This window comes from Anser cygnoides, chromosome 4 (assembly GCF_040182565.1).
Source record: "Anser cygnoides isolate HZ-2024a breed goose chromosome 4, Taihu_goose_T2T_genome, whole genome shotgun sequence".
Classification (NCBI taxonomy): Eukaryota; Metazoa; Chordata; class Aves; order Anseriformes; family Anatidae; genus Anser; species Anser cygnoides.
The window spans coordinates 36,000,906-36,016,842 of NC_089876.1; the positions used below are offsets into that span (position 1 = coordinate 36,000,906).

Here is a 15,937-nt window from a genome sequence, read left to right on the forward strand (position 1 = left end):
GAGAAAAATGTACAACAGGTTTCTTCTGAAAAGTGAGTTTTGTGGAATGAGAGGGAATTGTGTCTGTTATACATAAAACTTTTCACCCTTCAGCCAGGTTTGCTGTGATGGATTTTTGTGCCTGAGAGCAGCTCTGCTTGGGACACTAACACTGTCTGCATTTTCCCCCTCTGAAGTGCCGCACTACAGGCACTCCATGCTGGGGCTCTGCTTTGCAGGCTCCCAGGCTACCTCTAGAGCTGCATGGGTGCATTCACTGTGCCTGTCTGGCAGGCTACCATCAGAGACATCACAGATCCCACCAGACCTTGCTGTTCCCTCAGTCAGCTCCTTTTACCACTGCCTACATACCCCATGATATGATGCCCTGAATTAGCTGTTTCCCTGATTTGATATGGTTCCTGCTGTTTTCCCACATGAACAATTTCCTATTAAAAACCTATTGTCTTTCAGGAAGACAGTAACTGATTTCAATCCCACCGTTGAGACTGGCTGCTGCAGATGTTAGAGGAGGAACACGAATTCAGGAATGCCACCTTCTGCAAAGAGAGACAATGAGCTCCACTTTCCAGATCTCAGAGAGAAATTGACTGTCATTTGTCACAAGGAATTAGCTCCAGAAAAATGGAAAACTGTCCTAACACTTATTTGTTTCTTAACGTCATCAGAAATATTCACCACATCACATTGGTCTGGATATATACACAAATCCTCATGTATTTTACAAAATCAACTCAAGTTACATTGAAGCTGTTCTAAACCCTTTTAGACTGTTCAGACACATCTAGTATTACTTTGGAAAGTTCTCCATGTAAAGAAAGGGCGAATGGCTGACTGACGGATATGATCACCTGTGTGTATCAGTCAATCTGGTGTCTGTGTATGTTGTGCCATGTGTCAAACCCTGGAGACATCTTCTTTAAAAATATTATCACAAAGAACAAGGAAACACCAGCTTCATTGTTGTTAAGTAAAATAGGTATTTAGAGTCTCTCAGGGAAAAAAAAGTCCCAGATGGTTTTAAAATGTCATCACATTGCTCATTTTAAACGCTACAAAAGAGATAATGTTAGTCTAGTAATCCTTGTTCCACTATAACCAATTGCCCTTCATTTGAAATTACATACAGGCTTTGCTTACGCTGAAATACTTAGAATGGTAGCAAGTAAACCTAATGATCCATTCATCACACATATGACCAACAGAGTGACATGCTACAATACTGTAATCAGTTTCTCCCTAATTAACTGAAGTCCTTTGAAGTCCAGATAATGAAGAACAATGATTGTCCCCGTGTTACTGAGAAAGGTTACCAGGATAAGGCTTGGCTCCCAGAACACCTTCTTGTTTCATAAAAGAGGCCCTTCCCTTGCAGCTGGTTTCTCATCTTACTGATTACCTGCTATATGAGAAATTTCAGTCTGGCTTCAGGCCTGGACCTAGCCCAGAGGCTTCTGTCAACAGGGTTTATTATAATTTACTTATTGTAATTCAGAATCCCATTAAAACAGGTCTTTATCTGGCTTGCTGCATTGGAAGCATTTAGTACTGTTGGTCAGTGACTGCTGGGCCACCTTCAACACCTTATGAAACTTTCAGCTTGGAAGTTAACATGATGCAGGCCCCCACTCCCAAAGATGCAAGTATATGCTTAAGTCTTAATGTAATGAATGGGACTTAATACCTGCTAAAAGTTAAGCACGTGCTTATGTATTTCTGTGTATGGAGTAGAATTCCTCCACGCCTACAGAAATGGAAGTGCTCAAATGTTTTGGGGTCTTGGAGCTTTAATTTGGAAAGACAAGTCCTTTTTTTGTGACTTGAAAAAAATCACACCCTTTTGGAGAACAACAAAACAAAACAAAACATTTTTTATGAAAGAATTTTTAGTGCAGTGTGTCAGTCCAAGAATTCTTTCAAGTCTTAATAAAAACTGTTAAATAGAACTGGGAAAAGTGCAACTCTAACCAAATTATTTTCCTAGCCTTGATTTTAGGGACCAAAACCAAATCACTTTCAGGCATTTCCTAAAGATCCTCTTCATTTATCTTATACTGACACAAGGTCCCTAAATTCATCCAGAATCCATTTGCACATTTCATTAGTCCATAATTTGGGATTTATTCCATAACTTTTCCTAATCAATAGAGTTTAGAGATTAAATCAGGCTCTTGACCAGTGGAAAAATAATTCTGTTACTCCTCTGCTGTCTGTTTTGTCTCACCACACATAGTTTAAATATAAACTAAGGAAAACACATGTAACCTTCTTTTCAGAAAAGAAATGGTTTGGAAATTATGAGTAACAATTTCGGATATAAATGCTAGAAAGAAACTGATAAAAACTAGAAGTTTACCCAATGCACTGTTAGTTCTAGTGACAGTGTATATATATATTCATATAAATGTCCAATTACTCATATAAAAAGGAAAATTAAGGGATGTAATTAATATTATTTAAAATCTGTCTTCCAGATGTCTTCTCTGTTTGTAGAAGAAAATCAACACATCTTTTGCCATTTCAGATTTCATCTATAGAACAAGAGAGTTGTCTTTCCTTTATATAACATATACTAATAGGAAAAAAAAATCCCTGAGGGGCAGTGGGTAGAAAGAACACTGGAATATTTCATTGCAGTAAAATAAATAAATAAATAAGAGAGAGAGAAAGAGAGAGAGAGACAGATTAGAAGTAAGGCTTTAAAAAACACAAGAGCCAAAACCCACTTCCCTGCATCTCCTAAAGGAAATATCAGTACATTGGCTAGTCTACATTTCATTATCACTTCATGGTATAGTTGTTGTTGTTTTTCCCCATAACCCCCCATGCTCCTCTCATTTAAATTCTCTGAGACCAAAATCTGTTAATGTATTTATTGTATACTTCAGGGACATATTCAAACAGTAACAACTTGTATGAGTGCTTTAAATTATCCTGAAGAATGCAAGCACAATTTAAGATGCTTCTGGCCTAAATTATTAATGAGGTTACACACCATTAATGGTGGAATTCATTTGCACAATTTACCCAAAAATAGCATAGAATATATGTAAAAATGGATGTCCCACAGTTTTGCTTTTCAGTGAAATGTCTGTAATGCTACAGTAAGATCACTATTTCTACAGCTTTAACAAAGCACGTATCTCAAAGAGGAGTTAAAGCAGCTAATCCAAAGAAGTGACAGGCATGTCCCTTGCTGTATGACTACTTTCAGATGTATAACACAGGCATGCCCTTGTTTATACAGCATAGGCAAAACTCTGTGACGCTGCAAGAGCTGAGTTGCTTTCAAACAAAACAATTCCTTTAGCTTTCTGAATATTTGTCTTCCAACACCCTTACCTCTGGTGCTTGTTAGCTTATGCATTATTAATTATGCAATGTTATAGTTAGAAGACCTAACTGAAAATACTTCTCAATCATCATCTATCCCAACCACAGTAACACATCTACAAGAGCATTCACAATTTTCAGAGAGAAGACAGGCAGACATTAGAAGGCAAAATTGTAAAATCTGGTCCTGTTGAGTAAGCTACCAGCACTATATAAATAAAACAAATAATATTAATAAAGAATGGACAGCACCAATAAATGTAACTTTTGCAGCATATATGGAGAATGGATAGATCCCAAATCAGAGCCAGTCTCCAGAATTATCATAAACAGAAGTGACTACAAGAGGTGGCCTAGAGAAAAAAAAAAAAAAAGGAAAAAAAAAAAGAATAAATAATACCAAAATTACAGCTCTGTATAGCATTACTTTGAAACTTCTTCAGATACTCACAATATGAAATTGATGAAGAGTGGAATGTAACTTGACACTTAAATTGCTTTTATGAGCAAATATTAGAGCAAATACAAACAAGCAACAGAAGACATGCCTGTATGACTGTCTTTTGTATGACTGTCTTTTGTCAGGCAGTCACAGAAGACCACCCCTCCCATATTATGCTGTCCTTCCACTTGAATACCTGTCAAAAACTAGTAAAAAACAATCACACGAGTTTTAGGTTTTCACACTAATGGATGAACATTTTATTGTTTATAGTTCATGTACTCATTGTAAATACAAATACTGATTTGTATTTAATACTGTATTTGTATTTACTGATTTGTAAAACTCAATTATAAACCTTGCCACTCTTGACTTTACCTTTCATTAAGTAAATTGTCAGTCAGTCCTTTGCTTTCCTTTTTCTGTAACAGTCCAGACCTTACCAAAGAGCATTCCTCTGTTAAAGCTCTAAAGAGATTTGCCCACATAAAGACTGAGTAGGGGTCTAGGGGATTTGGACTAATAGCTGTAACATGATAATGTTAGAAAGTTGTCAGGCTGTCAAAAGGTGAAGTATTCCAAAAACTGAAGCGTTAGGATTTAGGTATTTGTTTCCGCTGATATTAAGAAGAGTTTCATGGCCTCGTATTCTCTATAAGTGTTCACCTCACTGTTCCACAGAAACTGGAGATGACTCAGGGATAGTTTTTGAACCCCAACTCATCAAACCAGTAATTTCACTGACTGCAACAAAGGCATTCATGCATGAAAGTGCTCATCACCAGGAATGTCTGGCTCAATGTGATCCCAAAAACAGTTTGGTTAGGGAAATACAAAAGCATTACTGTTCTCATTTTACAGTGCAGGAGAAGACTGAAGCAGAGAAGGTTACTTTTCCCAAGACAAAAGGGAATACAAAGTAGAAGCGCTGTTCTATGTTAACAGTTTTAGACTACCCTGTTCACTAATTCATCTGGCATCCTTCGCTTGTAAAATCTGGAAAATAAATAAATGCAAATGAGGAAACAAACCAGAGCTCTTGGGTTAATTTTCCAAATTTGGCCCCAAGTGAGTTTATTAACTCAGGAAAATAGTGTGGAAAAAAAAATCTATTCTTGTGACAAAAATTTCTCAAGAATATAAATTTGCAGAATATTAAGATGCTCTGGTGATATGCAATAATGATAGAGACAAAATGTGGAGAGGCCATTGTCATACCAATGTGAGAAATGTAATCAGATTGGTATCTTGTGACCCTTTGGATGCCATCTCAGAGCTCAACAGAACACAGATGCTTTAAGTTTTCAAAACACTTAACATCTCATAATATACACTATGCCAAGGCATATTTTTACTAAAGGCAGGAAGCTTTTGTCACTTACTTCAGTAGTAAGTTTTCCTCCCAGCTTAAAGTGCAACTGAATTAAAGTGTAGATGTGGCCTCACCCTAAAGAGGTAAATTAAAGAAGTATTAATTATTTCAGTGGGACTAGGACCAGGACTTTCAATCACCAGACTGTGAGAATAGCCAGAAAACATCTTCCCAAGCTGCAGTTTATGTATTATATAATTTTTAACTGTACACATTCTTCCTTATATTCACTACTGCAAATACATATGCAAAGTACAGACACTGTTCCAGGCACAGTAAGTATATGATACATATAGCAGCACTACTGCTTCTTCAGCAGCAGCATCCTTTATGTTTTCAAAGCACTATGACAAGGCTGTTACACATATGCTCAAGCCATGCTTTGCACACATATATGGCTTCTTGCGTTTCATCTGCTCATACAGTTTGCACTGCCAGAGTCAGTCTGTCTGATTGTAACAGTAAAGACAATCATAAGCAGTAAAGATAAATGGAAGTGACATTATTTAAAACTAGTAAAGGCACAATAGTAGCCAACAAAATTTAAACTAGATCCAAAATTATATCTTTCCGTCAGTGTGCAATTTGTGTAATAATAGTATGACAATGGTAAAGACAATAAGCTCAAAATATTCATAGGGGTAAAATGTGGGTAGGTGTAGCTTTTAATTTTTAAGTTTTCTTGCATCTTCACTGTAAGACATTGTTTTCAATCACTTAAAAATTTGCAAAGCTACAACGCTATAACTGAGAAATTGACATGCTGCCCACTTGCCTCAAACTCTGTGTTGTTTCCTAAGTATTTTTGTCACAGTGAATAATTAATGTGAATTTCCTCTTTCAAAATGATGACAACTTTGCCATTCTTATCATTATTGTAGATCTCACCTTTCTATGGCTATTTATCTAGACAGAGCATTGAAAAGTAATGCTGGCCTGCATTTGTAGATGAAAAATCTAAGGTGCACTGATATTTTTCTAAGGTATTTCAATATAAGGACCAACACTAGACTTGGTAATTCAGTAATAGGACTCCTGGAGCCAGAATTTCCTCATACAAGAGAATATATGTTTCTTCCTGACACATTAATATTTCTACTTATTATCCTTCTAAACCATGTATTCAACTTTTCTCACTCTTCCAGGAATCTCTGGTTTCACTTATGAATATTTGCATCTTTTATCCTACCCCAGAATCCCTATCCTACAAACAAATCATTAAAACTGTTCCACTGTTTGTTTGTTTGTTTGACATATCTATAGTGCCTTTCTCTGTACTATATATACTACATCATGCTGTACTACTACATCATGCCTGTAAGTCCCATCAGTCAGGGACCGTGTTTTGAGTCTATAGTCAGGCACTACATAGCATGCACTGAGTTAAAGCTATTGGTAGGTGTCCTAAGCACAGGGTAGTTCAATGAGCAAGGACCACTAGAATAATTTACAAACATTTCTTGTGTCTCCTGCAATCTAACCAAAGTGATACCTGAACCGCAACAAAAATCCTAGGTTTTATTTTTGACTACAGGCCAGATCTTCAGCTGCTGCTAATTGCTCCTATTCAGTAGAGTTCTGCAATTGGCACTAATTCTATGAAATCACAGGAAGAAGTGTTAAAGACAAGCTTGGCTCTATCACAACGTTCCCATTAAACTACCTGTAAAAGATTTTGGTAGCAAATACCAAGGGTCAAATCTTTTCAGTTCCAGTTCAACCCAGGGAAAAATAAACTTGTTTTCAATTAAATAAAATGAAAGTGTGGCAGTCAGAGATTTTCAAATTCAATTCCAACAGAAACATCACTAAATACTCTGATGTATATATCTGCATCTTGGAAAAAGTATTGAAGGTTTGAAAATATCTGGTTAGGCTGGACTCAATATTCAATCAAATGCCTATTTTCTCATTTGCAATAGATCCCAACAGCAGCAAGTTCCACAGTGACTGGCTCAGTTTAAATATTAATACAGTGAAAACTGCAGGTTTGGGGATATTCCATCCTATATTTCTTGCACACCCATGATGAAAACCATTTGCAAGTACATTTTTTTCAGGCAAACATACAGAGATTGTTCACTTTATGAATGATTCAGCTCTAGGTTTAGTTTAACCCGATTTGCGCCTGCTTGACCATTAAAAAGCCTGCTGTAACTGTGTAATTGGGACTGCGCAATAATCTTTTAAAAGAAACAAATATCTACACGTCTGTTCCATCCTGTGATATGGAATGAGGGTAGTGTGGACCGGCATATACTACAAATTGTTCCATAATGACTCACGGATTAGCTGGGTCTGCTTCAAACAGAACATTCCTGAGGGGTAAGGTAAAGCTGTCTTTAACAGAGACTTATCTGGAAAAGAAAAGAAAAGAAAAAGGACCATTCAGCTGCTTGCATGGCTTGCACTGGGGTATTTTTAAGCTCCTCTTCATCATCTTGTAATATTAGATAACTGTTTCAGCTTAGTTCTGCAAGCCACTTGAATAGAGAATGTGGTCAAAATATGTCCTTAAAGAGTATTAGCTGATGGTTGGTAAAATACTGGTAACAAAAGAACCATTTCTCTATTTGCCAAAACACCTCGAGAAGCGTTTGGTTAGACTATCACAGGAGTAAGAGCAAGAAGCCTTTACTGTGCTGACTCCTAAAGGTTATTGTCAGGAATAATGAAAACCTAAAACAAAAGGGAACTTCAATGAATAAAATTCTCAGGTATCTTCTCAGAGTTACTAGCACTGTCTTTGACTTCCAATCAGAGAAGGATCAGACCTAAAGAAAAAAAAAAAAAACAAAAAAAAACACAGATTTCTGTTCCTATACAATGCTCAGGTAGCATCCTTTGAAAACAGACTTTTAGTCAAGAAAAATGTTGTTGCATCTTTCCTGTCTTCTGAGCTTCAGCAGTGTAAGGCAATTATTGAAATTGGCCTTGCAACGGAAAAAGTGTTCAGAAAAAAAAATCACAATGTGGCTTTGTAGCTTTGCTAATTCCACGTCCCCAGTGCCTGGATGAAAATCACAGGCTCATGGCTATATTTAACAGAAAGGGGTCATAAATGCTACAAACTTCTGGATATTGGTGAAGCCATTTCTGTTGCCTTAATCAAGAAGGTAAAGAGAAAACATCTACATATGTAAGCCTAAATAAATGGGTGTATGGTACCCAAAACTGGAGAGCAAAATCTAGACAGGAAACTACCTCCTGTGTTAAATCTAGTTCCTCATTATGCCAACCATGACATCACACAACGCTTTCAAAACTCCACTAATTCCTTTCAATAAACTGAAGCACAGATATTTTGTCATCAAAAACATATTGTTTGAAAATACAGTAACCCTTTTGCTTATTCATACATGAGTGTAATGTCTGAACTTTTCAGTTGTAGCTCAGTAGAGACTTTGATGATGAATGTGAATCAAACAATGCTTCATATACCAAGCAGAGTTCTTTGCATTAATTTAGTTTCAAGGTGACAGGAAGTGAATTATAATGGTGAAGTCTGTGTTAGGAGAAAAAATACTGAAAATTCCTAGACAGATGGAAATGCTCAAGAGCAGTGTTCTAAAAATTAAGTGGGGACCAACTTAGCATCACAGAAAGAGAATCTGTGGAAATACATTCAGGCAGATGCTTAGATGCGTATTTTAGCATATCTGTAGATGCTATCCAACACTGCCAAGACAAAGGCCCAAGCTCCACCTTTTTCACCTTCTTCTCAGCCTACCTGGAGGAATTTCACTTATTTATTCTGTCTAGTTCAGAAAAATCACACAAGATTGCAATGAAGTAGGTTCTATTGAGGAAGATTTCTTCAAGAATGGGCTATACAAATTTCCAGTAAGAAGAGGGCCATACATATTTTCCAAAAACTTTTGGCACTGCAATGGTATCCCTTTCAAATTTCCAGCAGCAGTCTACTTCTTCAGAAACCTTTAATCATCTTTGCTTCTGGCAAGACATCTGTTGGAAGTTTTGGAAAGCTGAGAATGCAAAAGCTCATAACTCTACAGAATTCACTAATAGAAAGTGAGAAATAAAACCTGCACAGTATTACTTGAAACTTCAAAATATGCTGATAATAAATGGAACCTGGCTAAAAACATTTTGGAGTTGAAGTCCTACAGTAAGCATCTCCAGAGCTAGGCAAAGCAGTTTTTAAAAGAACATAAGACTCTACCCACACTTTGACCTCCATCTGAACCCAACAAAACTGAGAACTTCCTCTGTATTCGTGTAAAAAGAATCTCCTCTCTTGTCCCAAACCTACTTCTTTTCTTCTTTCATATCACAGTTCCTTACTCTACATCTTCTCCAGTTGTCATAGGATCTGCTACTAAGTACCTCTGATGCACTGCCTGACAGATTTGAAGTGTTCTATTCCCAGAAAATGCTATCAAAGAGTGGTAGGTTACAAAGACAGGATCCCAAAATATGAGAAATTCAAGATCATCAACACCTAGAATTTCACAGAACTTCTTGCATTCCTGCATCAGAAAATATGGGGCATTTACAGTCCCTGGGAGCTGAAGAGGTGCTGATAGCATCTTGAAAGGGGTGGGAAGATTGGGGCTTGTCAAGGAAAGACTTTTCAGTTCTTGCACATCCAAATTGATCTTATTTAAACTCCTTTATAAGCATTTCTAGATGATTGGATGCTTCCAGATTTTAAGACCATTCTCAGTCCTCTCACCATTGTTGGTCTTCCATTCTGTAACTACAAAAACCAAGTGGTTTTAAAATTATATCCAAGTTATGTTTGCAACTTACATTGTAAATAATTAAAAAATAGTGTTCTGTTAAACAGAATTATAATTTCTGCTTAAAATCTATCTAGATGTTAACAAACTCAAATGCTGACTCAAACAATAAGCCTCATAAGTTTTGAACGTGAATTAAAATTTAAAACCACAGCACACTGTCTCCTACGTGTGTAGCTGTCAAAAGAGGTGGGTATGGTCATGTCTTCCTCTGCCCAGAAGGAGGAGCAGCTTCCCATCCCTCTGGCAACAGCACTGGTAGCACAAAGGAGGATATTTCTACTTCTGAATAGAGAAAAATTAAAGAGGAACCTTCTATTTCCTCATATTACATAAATCTAAAAGTAAAAATCTCAATTTTTATTTTAATAAAGCATGGTGAAAAAAGGGTGGATCTAAACTGTAGATTTTTGTGAGCAGATTTAAAAAGAAATCTAAAGGAATCTAAATATCTCTTTGCTGAAAAAATACAAAAATGTTACTTAGATGGCACATTGGAATATTAACACAAATATATCCATTACACAGGTACATATATAAATGATAAATACACGCACTACAGATATAGTAGACTGAAGTATTTTTCATGCAGTTGATAACCAGACTCATCTTTATATGATGGAATCTATAGAAGCAGAGGAGTAAGAATAGCTAAACTGAAAACTTTCAGTTATTTGCACCAACACGTGCAGAAATAGATACGTGTCAGCTGATGTGCAAGTCACAACTGTCTGTGATGATTCAGAAATGAAAATACAGATTCAGGTCTGCAAGCTCTGAAGATAAACCTGGGCAAGAAATAATTTGTCTGCCCCATTAAATTTTTAGACACGTAAAAGACTGTTGTACCAGGATAAAGCCAAGACCCTCAACATCTCCCCCCCCTAAAATACCAGAGGGACAATGGCAGAGGGAAAACTTTAAAATATTATTCTGTTTCTCAGGAGGAGAGAAGGGACTTGAACTTCGGACACCAATACTCTATGGAGGTGATCTATAGGGTGGGCTACAGAGTTGCCTTTTCCAGACTTACTGAACAACATACACAGCAGATAAGATTCAGACTGAAGCTTTTCTTCACTCCTTTTCACAAATGGACAGAAAGTCAAAGTACTTATGTGAGAAGCTACCAAGCTTCATGTCTTTGATTTCTAAATTGAAACATTCAGAGCTGAGGTGTCAGTTTTGGTGCATAAGAGCCAGAAGCCATTTGGTCATCAGTAAAAAGCACAGTTATGCTTTCACCCTCTGAGAAGTATGAAATTAACCATTACACCTTTGCTTATTTCTGTTCCAGGGTGCAGCTCTGGATAACTCCATCTAAGATCATTCCTCACTGGCACCTCTGAACAGCACAGCATAAGGAAAAAAGATGACTAAAGCATATCCAATGTGCCTGTCATGACAGGTCCAACCTGGTAAACCTTTGTTTTTGACCTTTCCTGACACCCGTGGTGAAATTTAGTTGTTTTGAATGTCAAAAAGTAAGATGGGTAATAATTAGGGAAAGTAGGAGCAGGCAAATAATGAGGCCTTCACTCACTCTCCTTAGCCAGTTATAAAAGTTACAGGCTGGACATATTGATAGGGGATGGCTAGGTTCCCTCTCAGTCTAGAAAAAATGCTCTCACTTCAACCGTTAACTAATTAAAACATTATGACCAAATGCCTAATGTGATCCCACTGTAAATGCAGTCTCCAATTCACCGCTGTGTGCCCCTTTTTGTACTTTTGTGTGCCCCTTAACAGGTAAATCAACCTTCAGTTGTACATAAGCCATGGGACACAACAGCATTGTGTGCAACTGTTGTAGAAGAGCCCTTTACAATTTCAAATGAGACATTGCCAATCCTCTGTTAAATTTCATGGGATAATTTAAAACATATGTAAATAGATGAATGGTTTAGAATTCTTTTGGATTGTATTATAAAGACAGCATGCCATCAATTGCAGTAACTGTTTTAACATGCAGAAAATGATAATAGGTTGCAATCCCTCAAGTACAGCAGTGATGAATCATTTAGGGGTGGGGGAGGAATATTTTGTTATTTAAACTTGCTTCCCTCCTAGAATCGTATTCCCTAGGGCTCTGTTGTTAAGAATGGTGATCCTAAATGAGAAGCAGGTAATAAGATCATAGAAAAATACTAAGAAAGAGAAATGTTCATGCACTGACTTGATTCCCAAAACAAATCAAGTCTATAACTGACTTCACCTATAAAGTCTAACTTAGTTAGGTTGAACTTTTCTGAGATACTAAAGTACATCTACTGTCTACTTATTTGATGCATTTCAGAGTGAAAAACACTATGTAAGCAAGAAGATTCCAAGCACTTATCTTTGTGAGATGGAAGACTAAATCAATAAAACTGGTATGTAAAAACCCAAGTGTACAACTTTACATTTCACATACCTCATTTCTAAATTCATACTCATTTCTTGCATACAAGTTACAAATGTAAAAGGTGCTATTCAGCAATGGAAGGAAAGATATATATGCAGGCAGCTACAAAAACCACAGAGTAGTCATCTAAAGCGGTGAAAGGAAGCACAAATTACTAGCAAAAGAAATTTCATCCACAACAGAGTTCCATAGGTGCTAGCAAGAGTGGAACAATAGTAGAAAGAGTTGAGTATTTTAAAATTGTATCACAAAATAAACACCTGCAATACGTCTACAACAACACCTTATCCATTCCACTAAAACTAATGTAGCTGCCCTCAGAGTGAAAGTTTTCCCACACTGCCATTGTAGAGCCAGACAAAATGTTGGCAATTTTTTTTAAGAGTTAATGGCACATGTTCTGTTTGAAACCAATAACATATTTCAGAATGCTAACTTTTTTAAAAAATCAAAATATAAATAAATGCATTTAACAGAGCTAACATATCATGTAATAAGGTATATAATCCAACATCAAAGCTTTTATGTATTCATCCAAGTGTCCTTGATCTAAAATGAACCCACTTAGACAAAACCAAATTACTGATATGATTAGGGATTTCTCTGTACTAGCTCTCTGTATTAAAGAACGTGATAATGCATTTTTGTCTCTAAAGGCAGAAACCTCTTCCAGGCTCCAAGGTGACACTCAGTCACAAAATGTGTAGAGATTTCCCTTTCCACATAGAAAAAAGAAAAATCATCTTTCACAGACAAGTCTCTCATCACTTTGCATTAGACCAAACAAATGAAAATATTTCCATTCTGAAAAATAGGACAGAAATGTTTCTGTCACCAGAAAAGAAAGCAAGAATGGCAACATTAATCTACTGGAAACCACTTTACATGCTTTCTTCTGAGTCAAAGCAGAGTTCTCCTGAAACCATGTCCTCAGCAACAACAGTATCCCAGTTTTGATGTAGCCCCAACCTGGGAAGGTTCTTATTGTTGGATTGGCATATGATTCCTAAAGGTAACAGTACCTCACAGGGGTGTGTTGTCTCTCCTTCATCCCTTGCTCTCTTCCTACCACAGGAAGGATTCAGGACAATACAATGGCAGAGTAATTCCCTATGCCACCATTCAGGTTTACAGGAAGACATGTAAGCAAAACAAACATCACATGAGCAAAGTATATGAAAACAAATATCTCCATGTTCAGTTTCACATGTGTAAGTGGTGTCTTTGTTTTCAGCTAGTCTAAAACATCAGAGTAAAAGAGCATTGACGTGAACTTTTTCAAAACAAATATTGCGCTAATAGCTAACATCCATGTAAGAGGGGAAAGTTAAAGTTTTGTGTACCAACTTGTGCCATTAAAAATATAAGTCCATGACCTGTATATCATATGTAATTGTTATGCTAAATATTCTAACATTTGTTTTAGTCCTAATTTCACAAAGGTTCCACCATCAATTCTAGCCCTGCATTATTTTTTATAAAGAATAAATGGAGGAAGAGGTTTACTGAAGGGCAATCTCCCTTGTAGCTAGGATTGACTTTGTGTGTGATTTTACAAGGGAAATAAATATATAAATATATTTGATTGCAGTGGGTTAACAAATAGACTATTACATTTTCTACTGTGTCAAGACACTTAGTGGAGATACCTGGCTTTATTTCTACATACAAAAGATCGTACTATTCACACACAGTATGTATGCATCATAATGATGTACGTCTGTGCTCAGCCAGAAACAGTAAAACAGTAAAAAAGTTTGGTGTCTATTTGGAATCAGGAAGCATTTCTGAGGCTTGGCCATATCTGCAAAAATTATTTTCTTCAAACAACAGTCTGTAATTATAGGGGAGATATTCTGAAGGGATTTCAAAAGACCATTAATCTAGTTCAGCGTTAGTGCAGTCTCAAATGGGGTTCAGCTTTTTCTTCCATATCTTCCCACTGAAATGCGTATTTTAACACAGCTTTGAGAAACCCACAGGATGGCATAAATTACCTTTCCAATTTACATAATGAGATTTAGAAAAAGTTGTTGTCAGTATACTGCAAACCATGTTACTTTCCTTGTTTCCTTCTGTATTTCAGATAGACAGCTATAGATATGGAAAGTGGTGGAGGAGAAGAATACATCTCAAATCTCTGTGAGAGAAAACATTGAAGGCTTGATCAGAACATTTCTCTTAGTATGGAGTACTGCTTTTCCAAGATAGCTAGGAAGTAAAACAAATCAGCATCAAGAGTCAGCAAAAGGTTCAGTAATATGTACTTGCCCTGTTTATGCACTGGAAGAGGTAACATACAGCATTACTGTACGTTTAGTACCTAAACCTGACTTGAAAGTATTCCAAGATATTAGCAATGACTTTTTGTTTAGCTTGTTTAGAAAAAGACATAAAACACAGAAACAATTTTATGCCACAGATTTTTAGGAAGACTTCATCTCAGCTAATTTACACTTTACTTATATTATCTTAATCCACCAGCTGGGCACTCAGGTTTCTCTGTGGCCTGCAGATAATTTCAGTTCTTCCCATCCCAAAATAGGCATGCTGCAGTGCTGTATGGAATTACCTAATTCCTCACCAGTAACTATCAGATCTTTCTAAATGCTTCAGGATGTATCACAAGTATCTCTCATCAGCAGAAGGGTTTTTTGTTTTGTTCTGTTCTTCTATAAAATCAGCCTTGTTATGTTTTAAATATGTATATCAGAAGTTTTCATTGAGACAGATTTTAAAACCTTACTTTAATTTCGACATATATGATGGCACAGATTTTCCTTTAACAATGAAAACGAAGCAGAAGGCTTATCTTTGTCTCTCAGATTGTTTGGATTACATAGGTCTCTTCTCCCTGGAAGTTTCAGTGCCAACAAAACTTGGGCTCTGTCTTTGCTTTTGGCCCCCCAAAACCCTGACCTGTTCTAGGAAATTTTAAAAGAAATTTCTAGAACATGCTCACGTGCTCTGGAAAGCCTCCATATTCAAGCAGCAGCAGCTGAAAGGTCATGATGCTTAACTTATATGTGTATCATAAAATCAAGTTTGAAGTTTTTTTGGAAAAAGAAATACAAAATGCAATTTATGAGGCTCGTCTCCATTCAAACTTATGTGATCCAGACCATGACAGGTTGCCAATTTGCCAGCATAAATAGGAAAATGGTTATAATTAAGTTTCCCTGTGCTGCTGTTCTGGAAAGTTTTGACCATTTTGGTTGTTCCAGAGTCAACGGTTATCCAAGAAGCAGAAGTAAGAGGTAGGCCATAGCAGGAAGGAATTGTGCATCACTGAACATGAGGATGCCAGCCCACACATACGGTACCAGCAAATGTACCAAGACAGAAGGAAAAAGAAACTGCTGAGAGGCCCTAATGAGCCTGAATTAACCAGCGGGTTTCCATGAGAGGCGTATCCAATGGGACAATGAAGAAATGCTGCACAAAAACCTTCTACAGAGATGGAGTCTGGATGATTACATTAGTGAACTGTCTCATATTTTTACCACACACTGTACTGAAAAAATTAGCAGGGTTTTGTTGCTGATTTCTACAGATGATTGCAGTAGTAGCGAAGATTTTTGAGACTGTTAGGATTTTTCTTCTTTGAGCAAGAGTCTTAAAAC

The 15,937-nt window shown here is 36.7% G+C and overlaps 1 long non-coding RNA gene across 1 annotated transcript in view; it reads right to left on the reverse strand.

The window, feature by feature from the left end:
* Positions 1-15,937, reverse strand: part of LOC106042461 (uncharacterized) — a 149,372-nt gene that overhangs the window by 56,300 nt on the left and 77,135 nt on the right. Inside the window, exons 10-11 of the long non-coding RNA XR_010831096.1 lie at positions 7,433-7,504; positions 5,158-5,222 (exon numbers count right to left, since the gene is read on the reverse strand). This is a non-coding gene — a long non-coding RNA (uncharacterized lncRNA). The remainder of the gene's footprint in view (positions 1-5,157; positions 5,223-7,432; positions 7,505-15,937) is intronic.